This window comes from Ranitomeya imitator, chromosome 4 (assembly GCF_032444005.1).
Source record: "Ranitomeya imitator isolate aRanImi1 chromosome 4, aRanImi1.pri, whole genome shotgun sequence".
In the NCBI taxonomy this organism is placed as follows: Eukaryota; Metazoa; Chordata; class Amphibia; order Anura; family Dendrobatidae; genus Ranitomeya; species Ranitomeya imitator.
In genome coordinates, this window is record NC_091285.1 from 413,510,615 (window position 1) to 413,516,964 (window position 6,350).

General features: G+C 42.4%; 1 pseudogene; it reads left to right on the top strand.

Annotated features, from left to right (window-relative positions):
* The first annotated feature begins 1,333 nt into the window (after positions 1-1,333).
* On the top strand, positions 1,334-2,655 carry LOC138674535 (tRNA-dihydrouridine(47) synthase [NAD(P)(+)]-like; annotated as a pseudogene).
* Positions 2,656-6,350: the final 3,695 nt, after the last annotated feature.

Here is a 6,350-nt window from a genome sequence, read left to right on the forward strand (position 1 = left end):
GTGAACATAAGAGCTGATGTGACCTGCCAAAAATCTTCAGTTTTGTCTCTTCTGTTCAGAGGCCATTTCCCCAAAACCTTTGTGGTTTTTTAATATACATTTTGGCCAATTACAATCTGGTCTTTTATTTTTTTATTTCAACAGTGATTTCCTGCTCCTGATTTCCATGAAGTCCACTTTGGCCAAGAGAGCTACTGATGGAGCAATCTGACTGTGATTTATATCACATGAGAAACTTTGAGACTGCTGTTTATACATCACATAGGAGAAACTGAAACTGCTGTATATACATTACATAGGATATAAGGATATAATGAGGCTCCTATATATTTATCGCATAGGAAACACTGAGACTGCTGTCTATGCATCACAGAGAAAACACCAAGACTGCGGTACACATTATATAGGATACACTGAGAGTCTACTGTGTATGTAAGGGGGTTTCATGCCACTACCCCCTTAAAGGTTGTGTAGCAAGTCATGCTGCTATGTAAATATACCATTTTGCTGTATGTATATGTCAGTAGTGATAGGGTAAATGTAGTACCCTCAATTTGACACTTGATGGGACACAACATTATACATAGTTATTAAGGAGGGGCTGGCTGAGTTAAGAGGAAAGTGTCTTCCTGTTTGCATTCAGTAGGGGCCTAGTGCCCATGTTGCATGACAGCTCAGCAACATTAAGCTAGGTACCCAGCCATTCAGAGTCCGGATGGACAGAAGTGCAGCTGAAGCAGCAGCAGCACTACCGGAGCTTGGGGCAGGAGCTTGAGAAGTGGTCCTTGAACAGTACAGGGACACAGGTCGCTCGCCATGTGGCAGATCATCGCAAGGGCTGACACCCTCCATTCCATGCGAAACAGATGAGGGAACTCTCAGGCATAGTGAGCTCGCACACGGAGGACGCTGTGTTATCGCAAGAGGCGATGCATCCCCGTAATGTACTGAAGACCGTGGGAGAAAGTGTAGGGAGAGCGAAGGATGTGGACTGTTTGGAACCTAATGCTGATGTTGTAACTGACAAGGATGTGCTGTGGCAAGCAAAAGAGTAAAGTTCTCCATTTTAAGTTTGAAATGGACTCTGTCTCTCATTGTACGGATATGGAAGCAGTGGTATTTCAGCCAGTCCGACAGGATCCTGACAGTGCGGAAGGTGAAGTAGAAGGTAGGCTGCAGAAGGGACATTGTGTTCATGTGATGGGAGGCCAGGGTGCGCAAGAGCCACAAGTCTCAGCCATGACTACGGCCCTGGCACTCTCTAACATGTACATCATGTAGGATGCACTGACACTCCTTGCTCCAGGGTGGAGAAAGCAGCACAGTGGCATGAATGGCAGATGACAGAAAGCGGAGCGACGAGAACGTCAGGATGGAGGCTGTAATGAATGTGAATTTTGATAGAGTAGTCGCTGCTATAAAACCTCACTGCAGGTTTTTAACCACAAAAACCTGGATGCCTTCCACGCTTATATAGACGGAGATGGACCATTTGTTACTGAGGTGGAGGATGATAAGGATGAGAATAGCTGTGGGTGAACCTCATGCAAAAAAAATTAAATTGGATGATACTGTAGGAAATCAGGATGAGCAAAGAATGAAGGTTGAATAGAACAAGCAAGTCCAGAAGCAGGTGAGAGGGCAGAACAAGAGTCATCCTCATGCCAAATGTTAACAGCTAGAGCAGCAGCGGCTGTGTCCATCTATCGTACAGGAATGCCCCAGTAAATGCTTCTTCGGTGACAAATGTAAATTTCTGCACAACACTGAGAAATATATGTTGGGGAAGCATGAAGATATCGGCCCCCACTGTTATCTGTACGAGACTTTGGCAAATGCAAAAGCAGGATCACCTGCCGTTTTACCAAATCTCACTTGGGTGACAGTTTCTGAAATTTAATAAGCCAGGAGCTGGTTGAAAAATAGGAAGGAAAAGTGCTAGTGAGTAATAGTCTGCTCAAAGAGCTACAGATCCAGCTGCATACGAATAGGTTTTTATTTGAGAAGTCTGAGAGATACCTGAAACTTTTAAACAAATCCTGAAAAAACAGGAATGAAGAAAAGAAGGCTGAGGTCAAGGGAGAGTACCAGGTGGGCAGAACGGAGGATGCCATGTCTAAAGGAGGTGACCATGGTTTGTGTGTGGACCATGCAGTGGGAGCGAAGGGTCAAACTGCACCAACCACCCAGAAGTCACCCATGGAGGACACGCGTGTGTCTATGGAAGCTGTGACAGATGATGATAACATAAAACTCAGGCCGTGTGAGAAAAAAATGACTGATTTTAGATGCATATTGTACCTTGTTCCACTAACGACATGTGGAAATCTTCCATTTCAAAGAATATGCAAGCGGTACAGAGCAGACATCACGTGCGGAGAGATGGCTATGTGCACTAGCCTCCTTCAAGGCCAGCTGTCAGAATGGGCGCTAAAGAAAAGGCATCATACCGAGGATCTGTTTGGCGTTCAGCTAGAGGGTGCCTTCCCAGACACAATGACCAAATGTGCAGAGCTCCTGAATATAAGCATTGGGATCAACTTTGTGGCTATTAACGTTAGTTGTCTGATTCACAGGGTCTATAATAAGGGTGGAAGATGTGGGTTAATGATGAGAATGAACAAATTTGTATATACAACACATAGAATACACTGAAACTTTGCTGTATAGATGTCACATATGATACAATGAGACTACTGTATATACAGTACATCACATAGGATACATTGAGACTGTTGAATATACTGTAAATCATAAAGGATACAGTGAGACTGATGTATGCATCATATAGGAGATACAGACTGCTGTTTATGTATCACATTAGATTCACTGAGACTGTGAGACTGCTATTTAGATAACATATGAGACACTGCGACTACTGTATAAATCACATAGGAGACACTTCAAAATAAAAAAAATCAACAACTGTGTTTAATCGGCTCTTCAGTCCTTACATCATAAATCAAGTAGCCAGTTTAATATGTAAAAAGTGCTCAAAGTTCTTCTTTAGAGGGTCAGATGGATTTATGGGTCCATTTGACTAACTTTCATATGGTGAGTGCGAAATCGCAAATTGAGCATTTGTTGCGCAGTTTCGAGTGCAGAATCCACACTCAAAATCTTCAAAAATTCCAGGACAATGTTAGTAAATGTTTTTTGTTCCTATTCACTCACAATGTAGGCAGTGCATGTTACGCACTCTGCAAGCTTATTGGGCTCAGATTTTTCAGGCCCCCCTATGGTCACCGCATCCTGTTAAAGGGAGAATATGTTTACAGCATAAAAAGCAATAAGTAAAGAATACATACTTAGTAATGACTTGTAGAATACAGTTATAATGGCAGATCCAGCGCCAAAATAGCTGCAATGCCACCGAGGTGGGAGGTGTCTGTTCTTTGTATATTTTAAACAGGGGACTACACTACAGCATTTAAGAAGGGATTGTCACAAGTAGTTGTGTTGAATGGTTATTTATAAGGGGAGTCAGGAGACCTACTATTCATGAACTGCATTCATTAAAGCAAGTGCTGAAAATGACACCCATCTTAATCACTATGATATTCTTTATGACATATATACCGTAGTGAAAGCATTTAGAAATATTTAGGCTATATGTGTATAAACTCATATTTTCTTTCAACTCCAAAACTATGAAACTAGAAAAGTAATGAATATCAATAACTTGTGGACGACCTCTTTTTAGTGTATTCTATGAACTTTAGATGTATTGTCCCTTTAAGCAGTTAAGGTTTGTACTGAAGTGACCTCTAGTGCCCATGTGGTATTACTACAACATAAATTCCAGGGACTAAAATATCTCTCATATGAGGTAGATCTATTCCAGGATCGCAGGTGTTTTGTTTTTAATACAGATTTGTATTGACGGAAAATATTACTCTGTCATATTACAACTTCTTTACAGAATTCCTTGCCATACCAGGTTGTATGTCTATCCTGTCTGCGGCATAGCTTCATGTACAATGATTTGGGGATTTTGCTCTGTTAAATCAATTAATTTCTGCATTTGTAATATTTCCAGCATGAGTCTGTCACAGATAAAAGATGTGAATGTGAGTCCACACAGTCCACCCACTCACATAGTTCTATTCTCAGCACAGATAGCCTCTCGGGGGACCATTACCATTTAACAAGACCCCGCAGCTCCAGCTGGATTTAATCACTTGTACTGAGGTCACAGTCCTCACAGTGCAATGAAATACCATGGCGGTTTCCGCAGCTTAAAGGGGAATTCCATCCTTAAATCTGCATCTAGTTCTGACCTTATGGAAATTATGCATTTAACCACTACATTTCCATATTATTGGCAATCACTATTTCTTATGTTAGAAAGCCACATAAATCTCTGAAATGCCCCACCCACACACACACACAAGTGAACATTTAATTTTTTCACAAAAATTTTACTTTCGAACAAAAAATTTTTTTTCAGAAGGGTAACAGGAAAAGATGGACCCCACAATGCAAATTCTCCTGAGTATGTCGATACCACTTATGTGGGAAAAAAAACCTGCTTGAGAACACGGCAGGGCTCGGAAGGGAAGGAGCATTTGACTTTTTCAACGCAAAATTGGGTGGAATTGAGAGAGGACACGATGTCACGTTTGGAGAGCCCCTGATGTGCCTAAACAGTGGAAACTCCCCACAAGTGACACCATATTGGAAATTAGAACCTCAAAGAACTTATCTAGATGTGTGGTGAGCACTTAGAACTCCCCGATGCATTACAGAAGGGTTAACAGAAGAAATTGGACCCCAAAAGTTGTATGAGTACGCTGACACTTCATATATGGGGAAAAAACACTGTTTGGGTGCACTGCAAGGATCAGAAGGGAAGGAGCACCGCTTGATTTTTTTCAATGCAAAATTGGCTGGAATTGAGAGTGGAAGCCATGTCGCGTTTGGAGAGCCACTGATGTGCCTAAACAGTGGAAACCCCCCACAAGTGACCCCATTTATGCCCAAACAGTAGTTTTCCCCCACATGTGGGGTACTGGAGTACTCCAGAGAAATTGCACAACAAATTTTGGTGTCGATTTTCTACTGTTACCCTTGTGAAAATTAAACATTTGGGGCTAAAAGAACATTTTTGTGAAAAAATAAAAGATTTTTCTTTATTTTCATGGTTAATCGTTATAAATTTCTGTTAAATTTTCCAATATTTTCCAAAATTAGAGCAAGTTATATCAAACTTTACCACTATCATGAAGTACAATATGTCATGAGAAAGCAACCTCATAATCACTATGATCCGTTGAAGCGTACCAGAGTTACTATCTCATAAAGTTACAGTGGTCAGAATTGAAAAAAATGACCTGCACAGGCAGGTAAAAACAGACTTCGGGGTGAAGGGGTTACTACTAAGTCTTCTTTCACACTTCCGTCGTTCGGCGGCCGTCACAATGCGTTGTTCTGACGTATCGACGGATGTCAGGAAAATAAAGAAAAACGGATCCACCGCATCCAGTTTCTTGACGGATTTGTCGAATGAGGAAGTGCCTGAATTCGTAGGTATAAATTTAGAGAGAGAGAATTTCCCCAGACTAGAAAATCATTCCAGGCATGCTCAGAATAGAAAAAGCAATACGTCTCAGGATTCCTGCTTTTCACAGGCAACGATGCATCCTGCGTCCATAGGCTGCCATTATAGCCAACTACGTATGCCGCAGGATGCGTCGTTGCACGTTTTTCCGATGCTGACAAAAAAAGTTTCATTGAACGTTTTTTCAGACGACGTGCAGTCAAATTGCGCAGGATCCAGTGCACGATGGACGAAATGTGTGGCCATGCGTCGCGATACGTCGTTAATACAAGTCTATGGGGAAAAAAAAATTTGTAACAACCCTGCCGGCATCACTGCATAGCCTTCCATTCCCCACCTGCCTGTTACATCAACTCACTCACCCAGTGTCATGCTGTGAGATCTGTCTGCTGCCGGCTCCATGCCATGTGATCCATGGCCGCTTACTCTGTGTACACTTCCTGGCTGTGTGCATAGGGGGGCGGCGCCAGCAACTCCAGATTCTTATTGAGACTGTGTGCAGGCCTTTATCTGTGTTCTGTTTGTGTCTCTGTGTACGCCACCCAGTGGGGCGTTGTACCCTGGTCTGAATCTGTGTTCCGTTACTTCTGTGTCTGAACTCTGGTCTATGTCTTTTCCTGTTCCTTCTTTGTTTATTTACCATTCTCACTCTGCTGTGTTTATCTCTGCATTACTGCTCTGCTCTGCTTGCCACTATCACTGGCTCTGCATCTCTCTGCTCTGTTCGCCACTCTCCATGGCTCTGTGCTTCTCTGCTCAGTTCTGCCACAACCTGTGGTTCTGTGCCTCT